The following is a 9,875-nucleotide window of genomic DNA, read 5'->3' on the forward strand; positions in this document are numbered from 1 at the left end:
TGAAACTGAGGAGCTTCTGTCAAGCAAAGGACACGGTCAACAAGACAAAATGACAGCCTACAGAATGTGAAAAGATTGTCACCAACCTTCTATTGGAAATAAGATTGATCTCCAATATATACAAAGAACTCAAGAAATTGGTTATCAAAAGAACAATTTTATTTTAAAAAGTGGAGTACAGACTTAAACAGAGCACTCTCAACAGATGAATCTAAAATGAGTGAAAGACACTTAAGGAAATGCTCAGAATCCTTAGCCATCAGAGAAATGAAAATCAAATCAACATGAGGTTCTATCTTATACCTGTCATAATGGCCAAGATCAAAAACACTGATGACAACTTATGCTGGCGAGGATGTGGGGTAAAAGGAACACTCCTGCGTTCTGGTGGGAGTGAAAACTTGTACAGAAATTTTAGAAATCAGTTTGGCAGTTTCATAGAGAATTAGGAAACAACCTTCCTCAAGACCCAGTAATACCACTTTTGGATATATAGCCAAAGGATACTCAATCATACCACAAGGACATGTGCTCAACTATGTTCATAGCAGCATTTTTTGTCATAGCCAGAATCTGGAAACAATCTAAATGCCCTTTGACCAAAGAATGGCTAAAGAAGATGTGGTACATTTACACAATGGAGTACCACACAGTGGAAAAAGAAACATACATCTTGAAATGTGTTGGCAAATGGATGGATCTCGACAACTTCATATTGAGTGAGGTAACCCAGACCCAGAAAGACAAATGGCATTTGTCCTCACTCATAAGTGGCTTTTAGACATAACGCAAAAAAAAAAAACAGCCTATGATTCACAATCACAGAGAATTTACACAACAATGAAGACCTTAAGAGAGACATGGATCTATTGTACACAGGAAATAGAAAAAGACAAGATCTCTGTAAATTGGGAGCGTGGATATCACAGAAGAGGTAGAAGGGGAGGGGGGTAGAAGTGAGGGGAGCAGAGAAAAATATATAGCTCAATAAAAAATAATAAAAAAATAGTGCAGACTGAGAAGATGAGGATGTCAGTCCTTAAAATTGATGCTTTCAGTTCCAACCACATATAGTTATCAATAGTTTCTGCTTTCAGTTTTGTTTCAAAAATTTTTTAAAGAATTCTTTATTTTTTGTGTATGAGTGTTTTGCTTATATAGATATATGTATATGTATATATACAGTGTACATACATATGTGAAATGTGTATATTTCTATGCAACACATATATCCAACACATATATGTAGATATACACAAATATTACATATGTGTACATATCACACGCATACATATGTATCACATGTGTGTATTGTGCTCACAGAGTTCCAAAAAGGGCACTTGATCCCCCTGGAAATTTGCTTAAAGATAACTGTGAGCCACCATATGGATTTTAGGGACTGATCCCAGATCCTCTGAAAGAGTTGTCTCATTTACCAAGCCAAGCCTCCAGCCTTTGCTTTCAGCAGTCAAATGACAGACAAGATCTTGTACTTTCTTTCCCTCCCCTTTTACCCTGTGACACCACATAGAAGTACAGAGGTTTTCTCTCCTTATGTGCCAGGTCTGCCCCATGCTGTTATTTTGCAGTCCCTGCTTTCCCACATATGCTAACTCTCCCCTCTTGGTGGGGCTCTCTGCAGAGGCCCACTGCACTCGTTGGCCCTATGAAGACACCCATGTGATTGCCTTGGTTTTCAAGGCAAAGCTGCTGTAATATCCATTGCTGTTTCCCTTTCTGTCAAGTTGGGAAATACTCTCTGCCATTCTGTTCTCTTGAAAGAGCAGAGCTTGAGTAGAATGGATAGTTGTTTAGCCCAGACAGTATTTTCACTTTTCCCAGGATTAACTCTTGCAAATGTCTGGCACTAACTCCCTCAGGCTCTTGCTGCCATGTTCAATTTAATTTGGATACTGGAGATTGCTTTACCCTTTTTCTGTCCTTTTCAGAAAATAGGTGAAAACAAGTTTTAAATTTTATTTTCCTTGATGTAACTTCTGAAGCATAGTGTGTGTGTGTGTGTGTGTGTGTGAGAGAGAGAGAGAGAGAGAGAGAGAGAGAGAGAGAGAGAGAGAGAAAACCAAATAGCTATGGCTTGCACGGAACTCGTAAGTATAACAGCAGGCTAGTCTCAAACTCACAAAAATCTACCTCTGCCTCTGGATATCTGGGATTAAAGACATGCTCCAACAAGCCTACACCTTCACTGTAATCTACACTCAGGAAAATAAACATGACAGAACATCTCTATAATTGTCTCAAGTTCTTAGATCACAATCAACAAATTAGAGGCATAAATTAATTCAAAGGGCCACTCCTCAGCTACCTCTCTGATATGGCATGTAGAGGCATGTTGGAATCACAGAGGACACTGTAGTCACAGGGTAAAAGGTGAGGGAATGTATGCTAAATTGACCATATAAAGCATTGTTGGAATAGAAGTTAGTTGGAAAGGAGGTGCAAGGCAAGGGGTTTGAACTACCCACTTTAGAACTGTGCCTTGGCATGCTAAACAGCTTATCTCAATTCTGCTTGAGCATGCTCTTCGATAAATATTTCTATCATATATATGTATATGATATTTTATTATATATAATGTATGTATATGAAAAGGACTGACATCATTCAAGGTAATAATTGAACTTTGTCATTTGATGTGTGATTACAAGGCTCTTCCTTTATAAGGCAAACAATACATCCACACTAGCCTTTCTTCCTTTTCTCTCATAAGCAATGCTTTCCCCAGATCCTATCCTTAGCAAAACCCCTCCCTTTTAGCTCCTTCCTTGGTGATTTTATTTGCGAGATGTTCTCCAAGGCCCATTGACTGGGTTACATTTCCCAATCAAATGCTCCTTAGGCGTCAATACATCTCAACTGTCAAATATTTTATCATTTTAATTTTTCTTGAGATTATCTGATCTCTGCCTACCATGCTAAAACAGTCCCCAGATCAGGAATACCATTCTTGTCTACTAATTTCACCTTTAACCTCAACATGAGTTATAACCATTCTCTGAGAAGGCTTAATTTTGGAAAGTATTGTAGAATATGAGATAAAGATGTGTCATATATGTTTATACTATGGAATATTGTTTTATGATGCACAGATATGTTGCATTTGTTTAACTCTCTGAAGTTGTGTTACTTTGCCTGTCCCAAATTTCTGATTGGTCTAATAAAGAGCTGAATGGCCAATAGCAAGGCAAGAGAAAGACTAGTCAGGGCTGCTAGGCAGAGAGATAAATATGAAGAAAAATCTGGTTAGAGATCTAGAAGCAAATGAAGGAGAAGAAGTAGAAGATATGGCTAGAGGGCCCAACCACCCAGCTACACAGCAAGACATGGAGTAAGAAGCAAAGATCATTATACAGAAACAGAGAGGTAAAATAGAGAAGTAGAGAAAAGAGAGAGGTAAAAGCCCAGAGGTAGAAGACAAATAATTTAAGAGAATTGGTAAGAAACAAGTCAAATTAAGGTTGGGCATTCTTAAGAAAGAATTAAGTCTTCATATATTTATTTGGGAGCTGGGTGGCAAGCCCCCAAAAGAGCCAAAGAGTAAAAATCTACCAACTACAAGAAAATCCCTGATAGGAGATCTTGAATAACTGTACAAAACAATTAAAGATTTTTAATTAAAATTGAGAACACTTTGAGATTGTTAGGAATGGGATGCTGTTGGTCAAGGGGACGCAGAGAAGGACCCTACCATGACAGGCTTGGCATCTACTGCTATGTGTCTTAGAGATTTTGTCTTAGGGAGAGGAATATACAAATCTTCAGGATTGAATGAGCTTGTTCTTGAGCCAAAATTTAAGTAACTGTCAGTGGAGTTAGCCATGATGAATTAAGTAGAACCTGTTGTAATCAGGCCACCCTACACCGTAAACTTCTAAAATACACTAACAAAGCACTTTTGGAAGATTCTTACAAGGTCAGCAATACATCTGCCATATATCACAAGAATAATTCTAATGTAATTCATAAATATCTAGGCTTATGGAAATTGATGCTTTTTGTAAATATTGGAGTGTGAACAACTCCCCCTGCCAGTCAAGGCAGAATTAAATCTGAAGCCCGGATGTATCAAGGGAAATAATAGAGATTCATAGATTACAGAGTGATGGAGGTCAAGTGTTATGTATTGTCTGGCATAAACAGAAACCCCAGGACCTGCAGCCCTTTTTCTGCATGCAGTGATAGACAATCTTCTGTGCCTTTGAACTGTGTTCCTGAAGGTGCCTCTCTATGATTTTCTAGAGCAAATGATTCTCCTGCAGTTTGGGCTTATTTGAAGAGATTCCTCCCAATGTGCCCTCTGGGTTCTCCCAGAAATCACACCTCATTGCCTTTTCCCAGGCCCTGTGGACTGTGTAATGAACTTATCCAGGATTTTACCATTAGGGTCTCTTCAGGACCCTCAAAAACATTAGTAGGAAATTGTAAAACACATTCACCATAACTAAAGACAATCTCTCTCTCTCTCTCTCTCTCTCTCTCTCTCTCTCTCTCTCTCTCTCTCTCTCAGTTTATAAGTAGCATGTATAGCTATTATAATGTATTACCCATTTAGACACCCAATAACAATTAATTACTGAATACCTTTAGCTATCTAGATGTTGGGGAATCAGAAAATAATGAGATAAAGGGTCATGGTTGGAAGTGGGAAGATGTAAGGGCGGGGTTGATTCATATTAGCACTTGTGCATACAGCATCTGAAAAACTTGAAAATCAGAGCCCGTGGCTGGAGCCTCTGGCTTGAAACGTGGACAGACAAAGAAAAACTGAGATAAGAGAGAACTCTTTGTCTTTTTTTTCTCCTCTCTCCTCTTTTGTTCCTATAAAGTTTGGAGGTTTTATTTTAAAGTCAAGTTAAAATTACTTCCTGGAGGTGAACTAATTTTCCTTTCTATAATTTCAGAATATTTCTTTGGGTAGAACATATAGTGACCTAATTCTCTATATGATTTTGAATCTGTAGGGAGGGAAATTTTTTTATAAAAGGTATAATTTCAGGAAATGAAAAAGAGAAAAAATACAGGAGATGAATTACCAAAGACTTATGCCTGAGAGAAAAAAGCAAAACAACAAAAAGTGTGTGTTAACCTCTTAGCATGTTGATTTTATGTCCAAAGATTTGTGAAGAAGTCAGTTTGATAAAAAAGTAATGTGAATTTACTATCCATGGGAGCTTATTCCTGATGAAGCAAGAATCATGCTTTTGAAGTACTTGATTTAATTAAATGTTTATTAGGAATAAACTATGCACTTGTGGATAGATAAGTGGCCACTCTGCCCACAGAAATTTTTGCTTTGTAAATATGAGACAGGTAACTAAGGCATAGCATATAGATGTCAGGCACCACTTCCATAGCTTGCCCTAGGCATCTGTCACTTCAAGAAGCATTGAGAAGAGACCTGGATTCCCAGCCCAGGGCTTCAGAAGCAGCACGTGACAGCAAGAAGCCTGGCAGGGGCGATTTTCTCCCTGACTGTGTGCCTGATGGACAGCTTTGTGCTTTGTGCTGACTCTGTAAGAGTTTAGCTGTGCTTTACACTGTAGCTCCTTCCTATGACTTACGGAGATTTATTCTGGTCCCTAGGAGCCTGCTCCTCTTACTCTCATAGGTTCAGTTCTGAAAGCCTCTGGTGGCTTGGACCATAGGAGATTCCTCTTGGGAATCCTAGAACTGCCATTTATTTTGTAGCTGCTGTGATTTAGGGTATACATACTCCTGGGAGTACCGGAGACAAGCCCCTTCCCCAGGTTCTTATTCCTCACAGTCAAATTCATGGTATCTCATTGCACACATTATTTCTCCCAGTGAGAAACTTTTGTCTTCCTTTGAAGCTGTGCACCCGTCTTCATCATCCACAGACACATTTTTCCAGGGCCATCACTACAAAAACAGCAACTATACTAAATGACTCACTTTACCCAGCATCTTTCCTGATGGTGCATGAAGTATTTGAAACAAGGACTGGGTCCTTTCTGTCTAAATAATGCAAACAGGTATTGTCTTGTTTTTGAGTCTTCTGTTGTCTCTCTGAGAAAGAAAACAACATTAATATCTCAAGCCCAAGTTTTGTCTAGCAGGCAGAAATTCTGATCACAAACCCAAAGTTTGTATTTGCATGCCATTCTGGGGTGAGTGACTTTAACGTCTTTGCTATGTTTTTAAAAACTTAAGTAGGCTCATCCCTAGTTATATTCTAAGATTCAAAGAGAAGTAGGATTTAGGAAATCAAATTCTGGGTCATACATACTTTACTGGAAAGGCCCAGATTATTAAAGACTATAGAATCTATAGGTTTTATGATATAATGAAAGAGATAAGGAAAACTTTAAAAATGGGTGCAAAAATTTTATGGAGTACATCTGTCTATCTTAAGAGGCTGACCAGCAATGCCGTTAATTCAAGTATAAAGTGAAGGAAGGGCCTTTGGGGATCACTGGCTGTATTCCTAAATTAAAACCAGCCTTTGTATCCTTGATGAAGGCTACATTCTGTTAATACAGTAACTAAAATTCACACATGCTTGTGAGAGGACCCAAGAACTCGATCCTGCCCTTTTAAGAACAAGGACAAGAAGAAAACACTTCATTAGCAATTTATGGTTAAGCATCTCAAAGGATTCCCAAATTTTCTCCATCCAAGCAATTGGGAAAATAATTGAACACAATGAGGTGTTGAAAACTTTTTCAAAGTAATATAGAACAAGATTAACTATTCAATTATCCCTTAAAGAGCCCGAATAGCATTGTGTCTGCTCCATAGTGCTCAAGGCTTTGGTCTGCAGGTGGTTCTTCTGACTCTGTGGAGATCTACATGTGAACAGTGAGTGTATTGGCAGTAGCATCTTGCATCACACCCATTTTTACGATGGGAAAGCCAAAGAACAGTCTTGTATGACATTGGCATGACTTGTTGCACAATTAAAAAAAGAATATCCCAAGAGTTTCCAATTTATATCATTTGTATAAACCAATACATTGCTACAAGGAATTTTATCAGTATGGATAGGAAAATGTTAATTGGGCAGCAGTAGAGGAGATGCAAAATAACATAAGCCAAAGACAGCGATTTGAAAGTATAGTAGGCTACAATTAGTTACTACATGGCTATATGTACGAATATTTGAATCATTAGTTTCTGGGTCTTTGTAGAGGAACAGCTCAATGCAGTATTGTGTACTTTGCATAGTGACCCCGCGTTGTCTGGTCAGTTTCTCTTCTTTTTATATCTTGTATGTTAGGGAATCAGAGAATTGTATCATCCTTATTTAAAAGACTTTTATGCTTGAAATTGTGGTATAAAGGCTTATTTTGGATAGATTGTGCAGTCCATAAATAATATGATTTCAGTAACAAAAATTCGGGTGGAGTTTATGCCATCACAATGCTTACAGCGGATATCTCTTTGATGAGGTGGGTGCATAGCACCCTTTGGAACACTGATGGACTTCATTGTAATTGGTTCTGCCTTCATCTTCACAAATTAGCTCTTATATCTAAAAAGAGTCATGTACTAGGAAAAGGGTACAAGCAATGAATGAAATGTTCTTAGAGGAAAGATGCTTGGTGGTCTATTCCATATTATTCTGTGTCAGATATCTGAATAAAGGCTCAAAGAGTCAAAAAGTACATGTACATTAGCCAGGCATGAGTCTCTATGCCTCTGCTCTTTTGGTTTAGAATGTAGGTTTACAATTATTTCATTTCAGTGGTGAAGGATTGATAATCATTCAGAAATTCAGACAGTGAGGGAAAGTTAATCCAAATGCAGAAAAAGTCTGAGTTCTTCCAATGTCCTAGGCAGAAACAGCTCTGCCAAGGGAAAGGGAACCTCTCAATTTTGTTGACTTTTAAATCACCTTGTTTTATTTGTTATTCACTACTGTTACTACAGTGTAGGCTATTTTATAGTTTTATAAGAATAGAATTAGCCAGCAGAAAAGGAATAGAAATGTAGGTGACTGTTCTTCAGTAGCAGTGGAAATTAATATTGTCTGCTAATCACAAGGCGTCATCCCAAACACATGCACATTTGAGCAACACTGAATGAGTTCAGTAGAATGGAGATTTACAGGGGAGGAGGAGAGAGAGAGGGAGGAAGAGAGAGAGACAGAAACAGAGAGACAGAGAAGCAGAGAATGTATGTAACAATAATAAGAAAAAAGGTCAAGGTTTTAAAGGTTGTTGGGGAGACACAGGAAGAATTGGAGGGAAGAAGGGAAGGGTAGAAATAATTATATATAAACACAAATTTCATGTATGAAATTATCAAAATAAAAAAATTATAGCAAAGCTAGAAAAAATAAAAATTATGTGTAAGATGCCAAGGGTTTTGTCAAATGTTGTAGATTATTTTGCTTTCATACATAATCTAGGCATAGTCTTTGATCTTCCTTTCCTGATGCCTCTCCGTATAAGTACCTGATTCTGCTGCTTATTGCTGTCAGAGTAGCATCTTGTGATTTCATCACAAGTAAACTCAAACAAGAACAGAAATCTTCTAAGTACTGATTTTATACTATGGAGAATTTTTGGTCAGCTTTTGCATACAAGTGCATAGAGGGACCAAGAAAGGAAGTTTATTACTAATTCATAACTGTAATTCTGCTACTGTTGTGAATTATAATATAAATATCTGTGTTATCGGTATTTTTCAATGGTCTTAGAAGACCCCTGTAAAAGGGCCAATTAACTTGGAAAGGGTTGGCGACCCACAGGTTGAGAACTACTAATGTAGCTGGTTTTTTGTTTTGTTTTTAATGTGAGTGTCTTCCTCATATGAATTTATGAGGAGGAAACAATATTATCAATATAAAACACAGAAATGGAGATATAAGATAAATTGCTGTGTTTCCAAAAGAAGACAACCATAGGAAAAACTTGTTTTGTCATTTTGGGTAATATCATGACCATTCTTATATTTTATTACATGTGTCTTTAACCTTCAGCATAGAAATGTCAAACTGGATAATAAGATTAATATTATTTCAAAACAATCACAGTTTTGATCTGCTCTCCTGAGCTCCTCTGATCTTTTATTGCATGTCCACAGCTTAACTTAGATCTACCTGTGGGCAGATCTTGATGTCAAATTTATCAGATGGGAAGAGGGGGAAGATGCCCTTCTAGATCCTGTGTCTTCTGCCTCTTCCTCAGCCTTCTGGGTATAAAGGCCCAGCATTTAAGGCCAGCACTTGCTGCTTACATTATAGTTCTGATGCCAACACTTCTCTCTATTTTATGGATATATTCTCCACCCCGACTCTGTTTGAGGCAAGGTTTTATGTATCCCAGACCGGCTCCCAACTCTCTAGGATGTCAAGAAAGTTTTGAAACTCCTGTTTCATTTCCAAATTACAGGATTATAGAAAATTTCTGGGATAACTTACCTGGTCTACTTAACAATAAAGGACTAACCCAGATCTTTGAACATGCTAGTCAAGCTCTCTATAAAACAAGTTACAGCCCCAACACTTTATTTCATATATAGTCTTAAAACAAAAGTTGATTGAAAGACATTAACTAAAAAGCATTTCTCCGTTCTCACTGCTAGAAGCATTTAAAACAGTCTCTATATATATATATATATTTCCCCCATGCAGTCTTCCTTTGTTTTTCTACATGCAGGTATGCCTTCAGAGAGTTTCATCTGTAGCATAGGTATGACATTTTTAAAATTAATCTTGTTCTTTGAATAGTTTTAAATAAATAGTTATATGTCCATATTTATTTTATGTAGCTGCATAAGATTTAAACTCGATTTACGTCACTCAGGCCTTTTTCTAATTTTTAATATTTATCTGATAGTAGTTTGCTATTTTAAATAATTCTGCCATGAATACCTTTGTGAATGTCACT

Source organism: Alexandromys fortis, unplaced genomic scaffold (assembly GCF_014885135.2).
Source record: "Alexandromys fortis isolate MF-2015 unplaced genomic scaffold, M_Fortis_MF-2015_v1.1 scaffold_30, whole genome shotgun sequence".
NCBI lineage: Eukaryota > Metazoa > Chordata > Mammalia > Rodentia > Cricetidae > Alexandromys > Alexandromys fortis.